The following is a 19,202-nucleotide window of genomic DNA, read 5'->3' on the forward strand; positions in this document are numbered from 1 at the left end:
CCTGTGCTGTTGCCTTCAGGGATCTATGGACACGTACACCAGGTCCCTCTGTACTTCCTAGGGTCCTACCATTCATTGTGTATTCCCTTGCCATGTTAGTCCTCCCAAAATGCATCACCTCACACTTCTCAGGATTAAATTCCATTTGCTACTGCTCTGCCCAATTCACCACTCCATCTATATCATCCTGCAATCTAAGGCTTTCCTGCTCTCTGGTTCTTCTGCCTATTACATTAATTATATGCCCTCTGATTATTGACCCCCATCCCCCATTGCCAGTGAAACAGTTTCTCCCAATCTACTCTATCAAACCTCTTCTTAATTTTGAACACCTATTAAATCTCTGTTTAAATCTCAGCTCTAAGGAGGACAATCCCAGCTCTATCCTACAACCCTGGCACCATTCTAGTAAATCTCTGCACCGTGTCCAAGGTCTTGACATCCTTCCTAAAGTGTGGCACCCAGAGCAGGACACAGTACTCTTCCTGCTTCTATTTGTGAAATATTTCCTGATATTAATACTAAATTTGTTGGTTTCAAGCTAATGGCTCAAAAATTGCCAACTGTTGAATGAACGGCACCCACTGTTGGTTGGCCTTGCCAGTTTCATCTCCAGGAATTTTTGTACAGTAAGTTGTGACAAGTGGGAGACTGAAATGGTACAGCACCCTCTACAGAGCATCAGCGTCTTGTGTGAACAAGGCAGGGAACTATGTATCTCCTAAACCAATCAAAATGAAGAATTGCTCTGGCTAGTGTAGAGCCTGAAGCAGAAAATCTAAGTTAGAATATTGAATTCAATGTTAAATCAGGTACAGAAAGCAAAATAACGGGAGGGAAAGAAAGATCAGTAAGGCCGGTCAGCTCAGATGGTTAGGTTGTGGTGCTTGATGGCACCGATGATGTGGGTTCAGTTCCCGTACTGGCTAAGGTAGTTCTTGGGGGCTGCTTCTTCTACTTGCCCCTTCGTGATATCATGGCAGCATAGAAAAGCTGCTAGAGATAGAGATGTGTGAAAAGGCATGACTAGCAACCTTTGGGCAACTGTAGAAACTGCATGAAGAGAGAGAAAGAAAGGTTAGATTAAGTTTAAAAACATTTTTCTTTTTAAATCTTCAACAATTAACAACTGAAGGAATGTGTCTCTACACTTATAAAAGTTAATTTTCAGGGCCAGAGAAGTTGATTGGCAGTAATTAACACATCATCCCAATAAAAGAGACTCAGATTGAAATTACTTGACTTAATTTTCTGTGGCAACTTTAGTTCATATCTACCACACGAATACAGAAATTGCACATTGTTCAATACATTTAAACGGTGAGCCAGACAGCCAGATGCAATTTTTGCAAAATTAACGGCACAGTGCACATCTTGGACAGGAACTTCTCGAGTCCCGTGTTTAATTGTGTATCCACTCCTTGTCTGCTGTTGCTGTAGCGTTTCTCATAAGTAACAGCAACTGCTATCAGCCTCACCCTTACTTTCATGGTGATATTTAGACCAATATTATGGTTTAATGTGAAATTATTTCTTCACTTTTTGCTTTCTCACTATTGGATCTTCCTTGCGATTGCACTCACAAGGCCAATTGTAGATTATAGGTGAAGCAGATTAGAGGACAGCTAGTAATTAGATCAGAATACATAGATATAATGAAGTCCCTATTTCAAAGTTATATATTCATATTTTCATGTAATAGCTGATGTTATATTTAGTTAAATGTAATAGCTAAATTAAAACTATTGGCAGTCGAGAAGCAGAGTTGGTCAGAATAGGCATTCTCAACTAGGGGTCCACAGCCCCCTAGGGGTCCAAAAGAAGGTTTCAAGAGGTCCACGAAAAATTACCAGAGAATGTGTAGAATGCGGGTCTTGCGCAATCTGCCTGCGCCTATACGCTAATGAAGTGTGAAACCTGTGCTTCAGTGCCATGACATTTGTTTCAGCTATTAGCCAGTAACTGAGCTTCAACACATCACTACATCCCTCACCCGAGCTGAATTTTATACAGAAAAAGGTAGCTCCAGGGGTCAGTGGAATTTTTTATTACACAGAGGGGCGGGCTAAGAAGCAAAAGATTGGGAAGTCCTGGGTAGGAGAATATCTCTGTGGCGTAGGCTTGAGGAAGTAAAACCTTGGCACCCCAAGCATAGGATGTAATTAGGGTGTGACATCTTTACAGAGGCAGTTTTCATTAGGAATGTTGACTTAGTGATTTATAATGGAAAAATCTGATACAAAAGTGGATTAATAAAAGTGTAACAACAGAAGGTAAGGCTTTCTACACAATAAAGATTTGCAAGTGTAAGATTTTTAATAAATAATATGTGCTGTATCCTTATACACTATAACCTCTCCAGTCCAGAAATCTGAAATCCAGAAACACCAGTTGTCCAGAAATATTTTGAGTAGACACAAGCAATTCATGGACTTGCCATTCAATTGTTCAGCTGCAGCAACAATTCAAGAAGGCATGGGTTCATCTGATCTTCAGACTGAGGGTAGAAAATGGCAGATGTTGGCAGGAAACATAGGATATTTATAAAAAAATATACTTTGGGATCAATATTCTGCAGTGGAATTTGAACCCTCAACATTTTGACTCAGATGAAAAAGGAATGTATTATGATCTTAATACAAGTAACAATGGGCAATCCTTCCTCTTGTGTTCTTAATCTTGTTTTTCCCTATTTCAAGCATATGATTAATGAGCAGGGATATTGCCTCTTGTAAAATAGTATTATGTACATTTCTACAGATTAAAACATTGGGAAAGGAATGTAACTGCTAGTGTGATGTTAATCTGAGAGGATTAGTTTAAAGTCACGGATTTTTAAATATTGTACAGTTTTTTCATTATTTCTAATACATAAATTAAAAGATATGCCAAGGTGTTGCTCATCTTGTCACAGAATTAACTCTATTACACCAATGTGTGTGTGTGTGGGGTGGGGGGGGGGGGTTCCATTTCTGATTTCTAATTAGAAAAAAATTCATGGAATTTCCATTACTATGATTTACTAACCACACCAAATATGCAAAGGGGAAAAAAAGAGCAAAAAGTATATGGTTAAACAACTTTTGAGACAAAATTTTTGATGTTGGTTGCCATGTACTTCAAATTAAATTAAATCCACATATTCATGTGAAAGACATTTAAATGTTGAAAAGTATTTAGATGTTTACTGAAATGATTGCACAAATAGCTGCTCCTTCAACATGTACTGACAATGTTACTGCAACTAGTAATGCAGCCGAGCTGCAGCATACAAGATAAAAGAGAGACAAAGAGTTTGCATTGATATTGCATTTATCATGACCTCAGGATGTCCCAACAAGCTTTACAGCCAGTGAGGTACTTTTGAATTGTAGTCCATAATCTAGGCTGACACTGCAATTGCAGCAATATGGGAAGCATAGCAAGATGTTTGTGCACAGCAAGCTCCCACATATGATAATGACCAGATCTTCATTTTGTTTGGTGACAATGTTTGAGAGTTAAATACTGACCAATAAACAATGAAGAACTCCCCTGCTCTTCTTCAAAATAGTGCGTTGGGATCTTTTACATCCAGCTGAGAGGGCAGACATGTTTTAACACTTCATTCAAAAGATTGCTCCTCTATGGTTTCATGGCTTGTAATTCCAGATTTTTATTGAATTCAAATCCCACCGAACCCCGGTCCCCAGAGCATTACCCTGGTTCTCTGGATTACTAGTCCAGTGACAATACCACTACGCCACCACCTCCCCTATTAGGATTATGTACACTTTATAGATTAAAACACTGAAAATGGTGTATAGATTGGGGAAGGAATGTAACTGGTGTTGTGGTGTTAATCTATGGAGATATAATAATCTCAGATCTTTCAAATATTATGCAGCATATTTGAGGTAATCCACTATTAAAAGGACCTAGTAATAGTGTCACCTACAGATATGAAAAGCAATAAATAATTTTGCATGTTATCATAAAAGTCAAAATAAAACAACTTTCTAAAAGTTATATTATAGACTAGAAAATAAAACAACTTTCTAAAAGTTATATTATAGACTAGAAAATAAAACAAACGAGGCCTTGTAGTAATTCAGATTTGCAGTTCTGGTAATGCTCATAAACTATGCAAGTCCCACAGTGCTGAAAACCTGAAATTAAAACAGAAAATGTTAGAAATGGTGAACATTTGAAGGGGGGAGATTGGTTAACATTTGGTATGACTGATTGATGAAGGGCTAGACTTAACATTTTAACCTTTCAGATGCTATTTGAGCAACAGCGTATTTCTAGCATTTTTGTTTTCATGGTTTGACGTTCATCCTTAAGATTATTTGCCTCAGTTGCTAATACTCTTATCCTGAAATCAAAACTTTGTGGTGTTTAAGGATGCACTGCAGGATTTAGGTACTTGATCTATTAATGATAATTTAGCGCAGTACCGAGGGAAGGGCTGTATTAACAGAAACACTGGCTGCAAAATTTGGCTGCTTGGTACCCCTGGTTCCTGATCTGCCATTTTCATCCTCACCGGTCTAGTTAACATCCTCTCTTAAGCACACACACAGCTGAACATGCAATTCGGCAGCACGAGGGACCATCCCCTTCACCGATGCTATCTAAACAAATCATTAACAACTTGCAGGTTCAGCACTTACTACTTTCTACTGGCTTTTGCTGAGTTTGTGGAAGTACTGGGTCCTTGGAGGAGTTCAGAAAGGTTGCTCTAAAATCTGCAGGGAGTGATGCTGCTCATGGGGAAGGAGTTGGCTGCAGTTGTAAGGGCTCTGAGATTGCCATTTCCTCCTAGTCATGGGGCTATAGTTACAGTCCCTCCTGGACCGCAACATCAAAGGGAGATGGAGCACAATCACCAAACAAGAGAAGCAGCCCGCAACAGTAGGAGAAGGACGACTTCCAGGACCACTTGTCCTACCTCCACCTAAGCCAGGAGCAGTGTGTTCAATGATTACACTTCAAAAGTAATCCAATAGCTGTGAATTGTTTTACCATATCCTGAGGGCATGAAGGGCATGATATAAATTCAAGTCCTTCTTTCTTAAAATAATTATTTGTTGAATCAGGTTGGTTGCTGTGTTTCCAACAACAGTGATTACATTTCAAAAAGTACCTCATTGGCTGTAAAACGCTTTGGGATTTCTTGAGTTGTGAAGGGAGCTGTATAGAAGCAGGTCTTTGCAGTAATGTATGGGTATTTATTCCCAACATGAATGCAAAGACCTGCTTCTATACAACTCCCTTCACAACTCAAGAAATCCCAAAGCGTTTTACAGCCAATGAGGTACTTTTTGAAATGTAATCACTGTTGTTGGAAACACAGCAACCAACCTGCACACAGCAAGCTCCCACAAACAGTAATGTGATAATGACCAGATAATCTGTTTTTAGGTATTGCTTAAGGGATAAATATTGGACAAGATGTGAAGGAGAATTCCCTTATTCTTCTTTGGAATAGTGGTATGCAATCGTATACTTCCATCCAAGAGGGCAGATTAACATCATGCCAAAAAGATGGCATCTCACTGTTGATTCATTTAATATTTTTCATACTACTTTGGTCAAGCATACAACAAATGAATTTCAATATTATGGAATGAAGGTGATCCTGCAATCAACGTAAAGGACTCCTCAGCAAGTCAGTGGCAGATTCCATTCCAGCAGTGGCACAGGGACTACATTGATGGATTCCATTTGTAATTGCTTCAGACCCAATGTAACAATGACTAATATTTAAGGAACAAATGTATGCTTTGTAACAGTTATACTTCCTTTCTGATGCAAAAACACAACAGGAAAAGCAGCCCAACCATGGCTAACAAAAGAAATTAAGGATAGTATAGGTCTAAAGAGGAGTCATATAAAGTTGCTAGACCCAAACCTGAGGATTTGGAGCAGTTTAGAATTCAGCAAAGGAGGACCAAGAGATTGATTAAGAGGGGGAAAATAGAGTATGAGAGTAAACTTGCAAGGAACATAAAAGCAGATTGTAAAAACTTCTATAAGTATGCAAATAGAAAAAGATTAGTGAAGACAAATGTAGGTCCCTTACAGTCTGAAATGAGAGAATGTATAATAGAAAACAAGGAAATGGCAGAGCAATTAAACAACTACTTTAGTTATGTCTTCATGGAGGAAGACACAAATAGCTTCCCAGAAAGACTAGGGAACCAAGGGTCTAGTGAGAAGGAGGAATTGAAGGAAATTAGTATTACCAAAACAGTAGTGTTGAGAAAATTAATGGAACTGAAAGCTGAAAATCCCCAGGGTCCGATAATCTACACCCCAGGGTACTAAAGGAAGTGGCCATGGAAATAGTGAACGCGTTGGTTGCCATCTTCCAAAATTCTGTAGATCGTGGAACAGTCCCGGCAGATCGGAGGGTGGCAAATGTAACCCCACTATTTAAAAAAGGGAGAGAGAAAACAGCGAATTACAGACCGGTTAGCCTAACCTCAGTAGGGAAAATGCTAGAGTCTACTATAAAGGATGTAATAACAGGACACTTAGAAAATATCAACGGGATTAGACAAAGTCAACATGGATTTATGAAAGGGAGATCATGTTTGACAAACCTACTGGAGTTCTTTGAGGACATAACCAGCAGAATAGATAAGGGAGAGCCCGTGGATGTGGTGTATTTGGATTTTCAGAAGGCTTTTGATAAAGTCCCACATAAGAGGTTAGTGTGTAAAATTAAAGCATGTGGGATTGGGGGTAATATATTGGCATGGATTGAGAATTGATTAGCAGACAGGAAACAGAGAGTAGGAATAAATGGGTCTTTTTCAGAGTGGCAGGCGGAGACTACTGGAGTACCACAGGAATCAGTGCTTGGACCCCAGCTATTCACAACATATATCAATGATTTGGATTAGAGAACCAAATGTAATATTTCAAAATTTGCTGATGACACAAAACTTGGTGGGAATGTGAGCGATAAGGAGGGTGTTGAGGCTTCATGGCAATTTAGACAGGTTGTGAGTGGGCAAATACATGGCAGATGCAGTATAACATAAATAAGTGTGAAGTTATCCACTTCATTAGGAAAAAAAGAATGGCAGAGGATTATTTAAATGGTGATAAATTGGGAAAAGTTGATGTACGAAGGGATCTGGGTGTCCTTGTACACCAATCACTGAAAGCAAGCATGCAGGTGCAGCAAGCAGTTAAGACGACAAATGGTATGTTGGCTTTCATTGCGAGAGGACTTCAGTATAGGAGCAGGGATGTCTTACTGCAGCTTGCCATGAAGAGATATTAACGTGTATAATGTTATTGGAAATTATTTTTAAATTGGACTTGTAGTAGGGTCTGTGTTTTTGTGTGTGTATATGTGTGGCTTAATTGGACTAAAGACAGCTAATCTGGGTGCTTTGATGTATAGTAGTTTGAGATGTTAATTAGATAAATGTAAGGAGTAAAAGTTAAAGCGCAATTTGCATTTGTTGAATAAACAATTCAAGACTGCGGGTAAAATTTTGCACCAAGCGAGAAGCCAAACAATGTGTTCAATTTTTCAGCTTACTAATAAAATTGGTGCCATGAAAGGGGTTTTATTGTTAGAAGAGATGAAGTTCAAATGACCAAGTGATACAATGGAAAATTTACATTCAAAGGGAAAGCTAGGTATATAAAGAAAGGAGTTTGTGTGTGTAAGGTAGAAGCATTTAAGACCTAGCCAGCCTGTACACCTACAACCAAAAAAGGAACCTCATTTGGAATTCTAAAGGTCAAATGTACTTTGCCTAGTGTCTGTTTAAAGTCTATGGGTTACTGTAGTCTTAGTGGAGATTTACCTGGGGGGTGATTAATTGGGGATTTGTTTAAAAGTTATTATGGTAGTAATTTGTAGATATATGTATGTGTTTAATTATTGTTAAATTAATAAATGTTTAATTTAGTTTTATATAAAAAAAACTCTTGAGGCTTAGTAGTCTTATTACTGAATTCAGAGCTGCATCTCAACATACCAATTGAAAATATAGGTTATGACAGTTGTTCAAGATTCCCCCTGGGATTTAAACAACTCAGCCTTTACCAACTGCTGTGTCATAACAAGCTGTACAGGACCTTGGTGAGACCACACCTGGAGTGTTGTGTGCAGCTTTGGTCTCCTTACCAAAGAAGGGATATACTTGCCATACAGGGATTACAGCAAAGGTTTACCAGACTGATTCCAGGGATGGCAGGGTTGTCTTATGAGGAGAGATTGGGCTGACTAGGTCAGTATTCACTAGAGCTTAGAAGAATGAGAGGAGATCTCATTGAAACATATAAAATTCTGACAGGGATGGACAGATTGCAGGTCTGTAGGATGCAGGGATGATATTTCCTCTGTCTGGGGGAGTCTAGAACAAGGGGTCATAGTCTCGATATGGGGTAGATCATTCAGGACTGAGATGAGGAGAAACTTATTCACTCAAAGGGTCGTGAACCTGTGGAATTCTCTACCACAGAAGGCTGTGGAGGCCAAGTCACTGAATATATTTAAGAAAGAAATAGATAGATTTCTGGGCTCTAAAAGTGTCAAGGGGAAAGCACAGGAGTACAGTGTTGAGATAGAGGATCAGCCATGATCATATTTAATGGCGGCACAGACTCAAAGGGCTGAATGACCTACACCTACTTCTATTTTCTATGTAAGAACATTTTGCCTCAAGGATAATGCTGAAAAAACATATACATGTAATGAAATTACTAATATGTCCAGAGTATAATGAACCATGACTAAAGTAGAAATTGTATAGATGGTGGGTACTATGCAGAAGTAAAGCTGGAATTGCCTTCACTATCGATCATTAAGTATGGGGGACTGCAGTGACAATGGCAGGAGAATGGGGTGCTAATGCTGCTTTCCGGACCTGACTGAGATTTCTCACTCAAGCTCCACTGGGGTAATGTGTGCACACTCACCACTCCTGCTACATCAGGAATCTCAGCAATAATAGGAAAACCAGTCCATTCAACCCCTCAAGCCTGCTCTGTCATTTGATTAGATCATGGCTGATCTGTACCTCAATTCCATTTACCCTCCCTTGCTCCATATCCCTCGATACCCTTACCCAACACAAATCCATCGATCTCAGTCTTGAAAGTTTCAAATTCTCCTCCATGTCCAAAGCCTTTTGGATGAGAGAGTTCCACATCTCGTCTACACTTTGGCTGGTATTTTTTGTGGAGGCTGCACCCATCAACTATAAGTCAAAGGAGGGTCTACCTTCACTGGCCCAGGAGGCCATCACCAGATTTTACAGTCATCAGGCAGTTAACTGACTGAGGTTGTGGCTTCCGCCCCCGCATGGGAGGGTGTCCCACCTCCAAGAGCTATCGGGCAATCAGAGGGCTGACAACACTCTTGTCCCATCAGGAGTGGTGGTCACTGGAGAGACTGCAGTAAGTAAGGGGCCAGGAGCAGCGCTGGAGGTGGAGTTCAGCGTAAGTGGGATGGCCTCACTCTGACCACAGGCAGTCCCCAGCAATGGGGCATGAGGACAGTGATCAGGAGGCCAGCGGGGGTCGGGGTGGGGGGGGCTTTTGCTACTGGGGTGTGTTCCATTGGGCACAGGGTACCTGAATAGGAGGGACCCTCCCCCGACTGGCAGCTTCACTATTTAGTGGGGCACTCATAAAATACCAACAGTGGCAGGAGGAAGCCCTTAAGTGGCCATTAATTGGTAAAAATCCTAGCAGAGGTGAATAGGTGACAGGCTCGGTGTTCCCCACTATCCTACCTGATTTTACGGGGGGGGTGGGGGGTGTAAAATTCCTGCTTTTCTTTCCTTTTCCTCTTAAATGGCATACAGTAGCCCTAATTTTAAGGTTACGCTCCTTGAATCTGGATTTCTCCCATCTAGTTTCTATTGAGATGTAGGTCAACAAATATTTGCTTCAGAAGAAAAGACAACAATAAATAGCACTTAAATCTGTCTGCACTTGAAATATAGTGATAACCTTCAGGATGCAGACCCAATGCTTGAGTGAAAACTACTTAATATCACAAACTAAATTAAAGATTCTTACCCCAGGGTGTAATAACATATACTGCAAAACAATAGATGGTTGGTTACAAAATGTCCCAGTAGATTTGCATCGTATTATTGGGTCTGCCAGTGTTTCACTTTAATCAATATTACTTTTATATTTCTGAGTACTCCTTCAGTGAAGTAATTGTGATTCCAAAGTAGCAGCAAATGTTGCCATTTATTATTAATGGCTGTCTCAGGCAGGCACATACCAGCAAAGAGAAACTGTGGATCTGTATAGAGATTGGTGGGGAGTGATGAAATTGGAATTATTCACTACTAATGTCTGAGATGCACAATCACTACTAATGTCTGAGGTGTACAATGTATGGTTGTGTATTATTCCTGGTTATAGTCACAGGCTCTAGGACGGAAGATATCATAGAATAATACAGCACAGGGGGAGCCATTTGGCCTATCATGCCTGTGCCAGTTCTTTGAAAGAGTGTGGGCAGTATTTTCCACACTGGGGCTGAGTAGCAGTGGGTCAGGTTATTCCAACACCTTTTCCTGAGTTGGAAGTCAGTAGCCATACAGAGCTAACTCCTCCTGACAGGATCTCTCATTAACAGGGAGCCCACCATAGCTCAAGTGGTGAATGAGATGGTGATGCAGATGTGGACCAAAAGAGGTACAGATGAACTTCAATGAGGGAGAAAAGCCCTCAAGAAGAATGGAGTTGCTTCCTCAGCAAAGCGAAGTGCTAGAGCCAAATGGGAGATAGAGGAGGCTCATACTACGCACTTTGATAGGGTAGCTAGGTAGAAACTGTTTCCTCTGGTATGGGGGGGGTCCAGAACCAGGGTACAGAACCTTAAATTGGAGCCAGGCCGCAGACCGTTTAAGGATGATGTCAGGAAGCACTTCCTCATACAAAGGAGTGTGAAAATCTGGAACTCCTGCAAAAAGCCATTGAGGCTTGAGTTGGTGGTGGCCGGGGTGGGGGGGAGAGGTGTGGTGCGGTTGGGGGGTATTAAGAGTTACTGAACCAAGGCAGGTGAATGGATTTAAGACAGAGATCAGCCATGAGCTAACTGAATGGTGGGAAACAGCCAAAGAGCTGAATGGCCGCCACCTGTTCCTGAATAACTGGTTCAAGGTGCTGACTGGCTCCACTTGTCCCTACATAACAGGTTTGGGGGGCTAAAAGGTCTCTACCTGTTCCTGTATATTGGCCTCAAGTGGTTGAATGGTCTCCTTTTGTTCTTGCATAACAGGCTGGAGAGCTGAATGGCCTCGTCCTATTCCTGTGTAATAGGCTCAAGGGCTGAATGACCTCCACCTGTTTCTAGGTTTCTTTTTCCTCCACTTGGGCATGAATATGAAAAAAGAATTGCAAGTAATATGTGTACAGCGTCTGCATGGCAATATGTGGTACAATTATATTCAATAATTTGGAACTGTATCTCTCATTCTGTAACAAATCCACTGAAGAAACAGTGGAAATCTAAAAGCTCAGCACACCCCATGCAGACTACCACAGCGGTGGCTCAGTGGGTTGCACTCTTGCCCCTCAGTCAGAAGATTGTGGGTTTAAGTCCCACTCCAGAGACTTCAAGACATGGCCTACGTTAATACTCCCAGTGCAGCATTCCCTCAGTCAGAGCGGGAGTACTGAGGGTGTGCTGCAATGTCAGAGAGGCAGTACTGATTAAGCACTGCATTGTCGGAGGGACAATTACTGAGTGAGCACTGCACTGTCAAAGGGGAAGTACTAAGGAGTGCTTCACTGTCGGAAGCTACTACCTGCCCGCTCAGGTACATGTAAAGGTTCCCACAGCAATATTTCAAAGAGGAGATAGTGAGACCTTCTCAATGTCCTGACCATAACATCAGTGCAGCACTGCTGAGTTTCTGCCCACCAATGCCCCAAATTCCCACCTTCAACAAGCTCCTTTACAGCTGTCATGAACAGTCAGTATTTGATGACGTATTTAATGCTTCTTTCTGAATATTACACTGAAATAAACCAACTTGTTCCTTATTGACCAAAAATCGTCAATTACATATGTATAATAACCGACCCTTGCAAGGCTGAGAATAAAACCAAAACTTTGTTATTACATAGTATTTATAGCACAGAAACAAGCTATTCTGCCTACACTCCACAGGAGCCTCCTCCCCCAACTCTACTTTGTCTCACCTTTTCTTTTCTGGGGAAGAAAAGCCCCAGCCTGTTCAATCTTTTTCATTGTTATAACCTCTCAGTTCTGGTATCATCTTGATACATCTTTTTTGCACCTTCTCCAGTGCCTCTATATCCTCTTTATAATATGGGGACCAGACAAATTATATCCTAACTTCCATTACTTTCTAGGAGAGCCATTCAAAAATGATCCTGCAAATCATATAATCATAGTATCGAGAAAGTTTCTATTAAAAAGAAATTGCTTATTTTTCCAGATTTATGTAATTAAGGTAAGGTCATTAATCAAGTTTGTTCATTTAGTTTTAAGTCAGCATTGTAATTGGTAACCAGGGTAATGCTCTGGGGACCTGGGTTCAAATCCCACCACAACAGATGATGAAATTTGAATTCAATAAAAAAACCTGGAATTAAAAATCTGATGATGACCACAAAACCATTGCCAATTGTCATAAAAAACCATCTGGTTCACTAATGTCCTTAGGAAAGGAAATCTGCCACCCTTACCTGGTCTGACCTACATGTAAATCCAGACCCACAGCCTAACTGCCCTGTGAAATGGCCCAGGAAGCCACTCAGTTCAAGTGGCAATTACAGATGGGCAACAAATGCTGGCCTTGCCAGCAATGCCCACATCCCATGAAAGAATTTTAAAAAATGCCAAGATTAAAATTTCCTAAATAAGAAACTTTTTAACCTCGCCAAATTTTTACAGCATTAAAAATTAAGCGAGGCTACCAAATTAACTTGATCATGGCTACTCCCTTGCTCTCCGGAAAAGGGCATTTGTCTGTAAATACTTTACACAGGAAACCTGTCCTAGCCACCTTGATGGTACAGCCAGCTCCTTCAAACAGATAATATTGATTAAAGTCATCTTCTGACATATTCAAAAAATGCCTGCACCTTGTAAATCCACCAACATGATATAAAGCCTACATCTTCTGCCAAGACACGGAGCTTTCATTCAATCTACTCAGCTCATGTCCTCAGAACAACTAATGTAAACATCTCATGTACATGTACACAGGCTTGTTAGTTTGGGGAAATACAAAATTATGTTTGCTTCCGCAGCACAGTACAAAATCTTGTTCTGGGTTCCCCTGCAAGTCACACACCATCCTGACATTGAAATGTATCAACCCTTCATCATTGCTGGGTTACGTGCTGAAACTCCCTCCCTAACAGCGCTGTGGGTGTGCCTATACCACATGGACAGTAACGGTTCAAGAAGGTGGTTCACCACCACCACCTCAAAGGAAATTACGGATGGGCAATAAATGCCGGTCTTGCCAGTGACACCCACATCCCAGATTGAATACATTAAGTAGATATCATTGGGAAAACTAATACGGTAAAAGCATGGATGTAATTGTGACATTGTGAAGAAAATCTTCCACTTACATGTTCAACAATTGAACCCAGTGACCCACTGTAGAAGAAATATTAATATCCACAGTTTAGTCACAGAAAACTCAAGGGTTTTCATTCCATTGTTTTCAGCAGGCCAAGTCTATTTCCTCCTGAGATATTCCTGTAATATTTAGGAAAGTGAAGAAATTAATTTAATTCTGCAGATACCTTGGAATCAAATGTGGGAAGGTTGTCTAGAAAGGCACACCCTGAGGTGAATTAGAAACTTGTATTTACAGAATCACAGAATTGTTACAACGCAGAGGATGCCGTTTGGCCCATCGTATCTGCACTGTCTCTCTGAATGAGTAATTCACTTAGTACCATTCTCCCTGTTCTCTCCATTACCCTGCACATTCCAGATAACAGTCTAATTCCCTTTAGAGTGCTTCAGTTTAACCTGCCTCCACCACACTCTTAGGCAGTGCATTTCAGACCTCAACCACTCACTGCGTGAAAAAGATTTTCCTCATGTCACCATTGCTTCTTTTACCAATTACTTTAAATCTTTGACCTCTCGTTCTCGATCCTTTTACGAATGAGAACAGTTCCTCCCTATCTTCTCTGTCCACCCCTCATGATTTTGAATACCTCTATTAAATCCCCTCTTGGTCTTCTTTTCTCCAAGGAAAATAGTCCTAATTTCTCCAATCTACATAAGTGAAGTTCCTCATCCCTGGTGTCATTCTTGTGAATCTTTTCTGCACTCTCTCCAATACCTTCACATCCTTCCTGAAGTGCGGTGCCCAGGACTGGATTCAGTACTCCAGCTGAGGCCAAACTAGTTATTATTCAAGTTCAACATAACCTCCTTGCTCTTGTACCCTATGCCCTTGTTAATAAAGCCTAGGATACTGTATGCTTTATTAACTGTTCTCTCAACCTGTCCTGCCACCTTCAATGACTTATACACCCAGGTCCCCCTGCTCCTGCATCTCTGTTTAGAATTGTGCCCTTTATTTTATATTGGCTCTCCATGTTGTTCCTACCAAAATGAATCAGTTCACATTTCTCTGCATTGAACTTCATATGCCACCTGTCCACCCATTCCACCAACTTTGCTATGTCCATTTGAAGTTCTACACAATCCTCTTCACAATCCACAATGCTTCCAAGTTTTGTATCATCTGCAAACTTTGAAATTGTGCCCTCTACACCATGGTCTAGCCCACCAATATACATTCTCTCAAATATAGAAAATTAGGGGCTGATCTAATTGGGATGTTAAAGGTGATTAAAGGGGTTGATTGGATAAAGACAAAAACCATTTCCTCTGGTGGTGGGGCAGGGAGACCAGAACAAGAGTGCAGAACCAGGCTGTTCAGGGGTAATGCCAGGAAGCACTTCTTCACACAAAGGCCCGTGGAAATCTGGAACTCTCTTCCCCAAAAAGCTGCTGAGGCTGGGGGGGTCAATTGAAAATTTCAAAACAGATTGACAGATTTTTGTGGATAAGGGTACTAAAGGTTATGGAATGAAGGCAGGTAGGTGGAGTTAAGCTACAGGTCAGCCATGATCTAACTGAATGACAGAACAGGCTAGAGGGGTTGAAAGGCCTCCTTCTGTTCCTATGACAAATATGTAAATTGTGCACAAAGGAATTTGTTATTTGTGAAAGCACTGACCTGGAGATATGACCAGACCCTTTATCCAACCCATGCATACTCTCCCACCAGCATTCAACAAAAGGCTGGGATGCTAATAATGTTTGTTTTTCCATCTCTTCAGGGTAGCAAACCACATTTAACATAAATAAAACAATTAAAAACACAGAAATGCTGGCAGCCTGAAATATAAATAGAAAATACAGGTGACATGCAGCACTTGGTCTTCCATCTGATGAAGTGAATTAAAGCAAGTCATCTTTACTGTAACAATTTGAAATGATTAAATTCAAAAGTTAGGGCTAAATGTAACAGATGTGTTCAAAATCACCAAGGGTTTTGACAGAGTAATTACGGAGAGACTGTTTCCACTGGCAGGAGGGTGGGTAACCAGAGGACACAGATTTAAGGTAATCAGCAACCAGCAGGAAGATGAGTTTTTTTTTACACAGCGAGTTGTTGTGATCTGGAATTCACTGCCTGAAAGGGCGATGGAAGCTGATTCAACAATAATTTTCAAAAGGGAATTGGATACATGCTTGAAAGGGAGATCTGTCGCAGCTCCTTGTGGTTTTACCAGCTTCTCCCTACCTCCTAGCTCTCCTCGCGAGGGCCGACTCAGATCTTTGTTTTCCCTGTGTCCTTAATGGGAGCTTTATTTTCATAGAGATAAAAACAAAAAGCTAAAAGCTACTGCGGATGCTGGAAATCCAAAACAAAAACAGAATTACCTGGAAAAACTCAGCAGGTCTGGCAGCATCGGTGGAGAAGAAATCAAACTGATTTCTTCTCCACCGATGCTGCCAGACCTGCTGAGTTTTTCCAGGTAATTCTGTTTTTGCTTTATTTTCATGGTAGCAATTGAAAAGTTATATTAATTGTTTCTGTTCATTAATGTGACATTTAAAAAAACGATTTCTGCTGGTCAAACCGAGGTTAAGGAGCTAAGAGCATTTTAAAACAAAAACATAAACAAAAATACCTGGAAAAACTCAGCAGGTCTGGCAGCATCGGTGGAGAGGAGCACAGTTGACGTTTCGAGTCCTCATGACCCTTCAACAGAACTAAGTAAAAATAGGAAAGGGGTGAAATATAAGCTGGTTTAAGGGGGGGGAGGTGTTGGGACAAGAAGAGCTGGATAGAGGGCCAGTGATAGGTGGAGATAACCAAAAGATGTCACAGACAAAAGGACAAAGAGGTGTTGAAGGTGGTGATATTATCTAAAGGAATGTGCTAATTAAGGGTAGAAAGCAGGACAAGCAAGGTAAAGATAGCCCTAGTGGGGGTGGGGTGGGGTGAAGGAATCTAAAAAGGCTAAAAGGTGGAGATAAAACAATGGATGGAAATACATTTAAAAATAATGGAAGTAGGTGGGAAAAGAAAAATCTATATAACTTATTGGAAAAAAAAGGGGGGGGCGGGATTCGGAAAGGGGGTGGGGATGGAGGAGAGAGTTCATGATCTAAAATTGTTAAACTCAATATTCAGTCCGGAAGGCTGTAAAGTGCCTAGTCGGAAGATGAGGTGCTGTTCCTCCAGTTTGCGTTAAGCTTCACTGGAACAATGCAGCAGGCCAAGGACGGACATGTGGGCATGAGAGCAGGGTGGAGTGTTGAAATGGGAAGCGACAGGGAGGTCTGGGTAATGCTTGCGGACAGACCGAAGGTGTTCTGCAAAGCGGTCACCCAGTCTGCGTTTGGTCTCTCCAATGTAGAGGAAACCGCATTGGGAGAAACGAATGCAGTAGACTAAGTTGAGGGAAGTGCAAGTTAAATGCTGCTTCACTTGAAAAGAGTGGTTGGGTCCTTGGACGGTGAGGAGAGGGGAAGTGAAGGGGCAGGTGTTGCATCTTCTGCAGTCGCATGGGAAGGTGCCGTGGGAGGGGGCTGAGGAGTAGGGGTGATGGAGGAGTGGACCAGGGTGTCCCAGAGGGAACGATCCCTACGGAATGCCGCCGGGGAGGGTGAAGGGAAGATGTGTTTGGTGGTGGCATCATGCTGGAGTTGGCGGAAATGGCGGAGGATGATCTTTTGAATGCGGAGGCTGGTGGGGTGATAAGTGAGGACAAAGGGGACCCTATCATGGTTCTGGGAGGGAGGAGAAGGTGTGAGGGCGGATGCGCGGGAGATGGGCCAGACACGGTTGAGGGCCCTGTCAACGACCGTGGGTGGAAAACCTCGGTTAAGGAAGAAGGAGGACACGTCAGAGGAACTGTTTTTGAAAGTGGCATCATCAGAACAGATGCAACGGAGGCGAAGGAACTGAGAGAATGGGATGGAGTCCTTACAGGAAGCGGGGTGTGAGGAGCTGTAGTCGAGGTAGCTGTGGGAGTCGGTAGGCTTGTAATGGATATTGGTGGAAAGTCTATCACCAGAAATTGAGACAGAGAGGTCAAGGAAGGGAAGGGAAGTGTCAGAGATGGACCATGTGAAAATGATGGAGGGGTGGAAATTGGAAGCAAAATTAATAAATTTTTCCAGGTCCCGACGAGAGCATGAAGCAGCACCGAAGTAATCATCGATGTACCGGAGAAAGAGTTGTGGGAGGGGGCTGGAGTAGGACTGGAACAAGGAATGTTCCACATACCCCATAAAGAGACAGGCATAGCTGGGGCCCATGCGGGTACCCATAGCCACACCTTTTATTTGGAGGAAGTGAGAGGAGTTAAAGGAGAAATTGTTCAGTGTGAGAGAAAGTTCAGCCAGACAGAGGAGAGTAGTGGTGGAAGGGGATTTCTCGAGCCTCTGTTCGAGGAAGAAGCGGAGAGTCACCAGACCATCCCGGTGGGGGTTGGAGGTGTAGAGGGATTGGACATCCATGGTGAAGAGGAGGCGGTTGGGGCCAGGGAACTGGAAATTGTTGATGTGATGTAGGGTGTCAGAGGAATCACAGATGTAGGTGGGAAGGGACTGGACAAGGGGAGAGAGAAGGGAGTCAAGATAACGAGAAATGAGTTCCGTGAGGCAGGAACAGGCTGACACGATCTGTCTGTTGGGACAGTCCTGTTTGTGGATTTTGGGTAGGAGGTAGAAGCGGGCCGTCCGAGGTTGGGCGACTATCAGGTTGGAAACTGTGGAAGGAAGATCTCCAGAGGAGATGAGGTCAGTGACAGTCCTGGAAACAATGGCTTGATGTTCAGTGGTGGGGTCATGGTCCAGGGAGCGGTAGGAGGAAGTGTCTGCGAGTTGACGCTCAGCCTCCACGAGGTAGAGGTCAGTGCGCCAGACAACAACAGCACCACCCTTGTCAGCGGGTTTGATGACAATATCAGGGTTGGAACTGAGAGAACGGAGTGCAGCAAGTTCAGAGAGAGACAGGTTAGAATGGGTGAGAGGAGCAGAGAAATTGAGTCGACTAATGTCACACCGACAGTTCTCAATGAAAAGATCAAGAGAAGGTAAGAATCCAGAGGGAGGGGTCCAGGTGGAGGAGAATATTGGAGGTGGGTAAAAGGATCCGTTGAACGGGGAGAGGACTCCTGCCCAAAGAAGTGAGCACGGAGACGAAGGCGGTGGAAGAAGAGTTCAGCATCGTGCCGGGCCTGAAATTCATTGAGATGAGGGCGTAAGGGTATGAAACTAAGTCCTTTGCTGAGCACTGAACGTTCAGCGTCAGAGAGGGGAAGGTCAGGGGGTATGGTGAATACACGGCCGGGGCTGGGATTGGAAGACGGGATGGGGGCAGAGGGTGGAGGGTCCTGGATGGGTGTTGGTGTCGATGAGTTGTTGGAGCTTGCATTCCTTAGCACTTGAGAGAAAGAGAAAAAGTTTCTTGTTGAGGCGTCGGATGAGACGAAGAATAGAATGAAACTGGGGGCACACGCAGCTTTGAAAAAGGGTGCGGCGGTGCTGCTGGAGGGAGAGGTAGAGTGTGTTCATATGGCGGCGCATGGCACTGAGTGTGGACCTCAGAATGCGACGAGAACAGCAGTCCGAGGAGCGTTGTATGTCCCAGAGATACCTGTAATCCTGGGTGGGTTCGAAACATGAGGGATGGAAT

At 42.4% G+C, this 19,202-nt stretch overlaps 1 long non-coding RNA gene across 1 annotated transcript in view; it reads right to left on the reverse strand.

Annotated features, from left to right (window-relative positions):
- Positions 1-609: 609 nt before the first annotated feature.
- Positions 610-19,202, reverse strand: part of LOC144683054 (uncharacterized) — a 29,633-nt gene continuing 11,040 nt past the window's right edge. The window contains exons 2-3 of the long non-coding RNA XR_013577167.1: positions 13,591-13,720; positions 610-1,053 (exon numbers count right to left, since the gene is read on the reverse strand). This is a non-coding gene — a long non-coding RNA (uncharacterized LOC144683054). The remainder of the gene's footprint in view (positions 1,054-13,590; positions 13,721-19,202) is intronic.

The sequence above is a fragment of the Cetorhinus maximus genome, chromosome 7 (genome assembly GCF_964194155.1).
Source record: "Cetorhinus maximus chromosome 7, sCetMax3.hap1.1, whole genome shotgun sequence".
Lineage (NCBI taxonomy): Eukaryota > Metazoa > Chordata > Chondrichthyes > Lamniformes > Cetorhinidae > Cetorhinus > Cetorhinus maximus.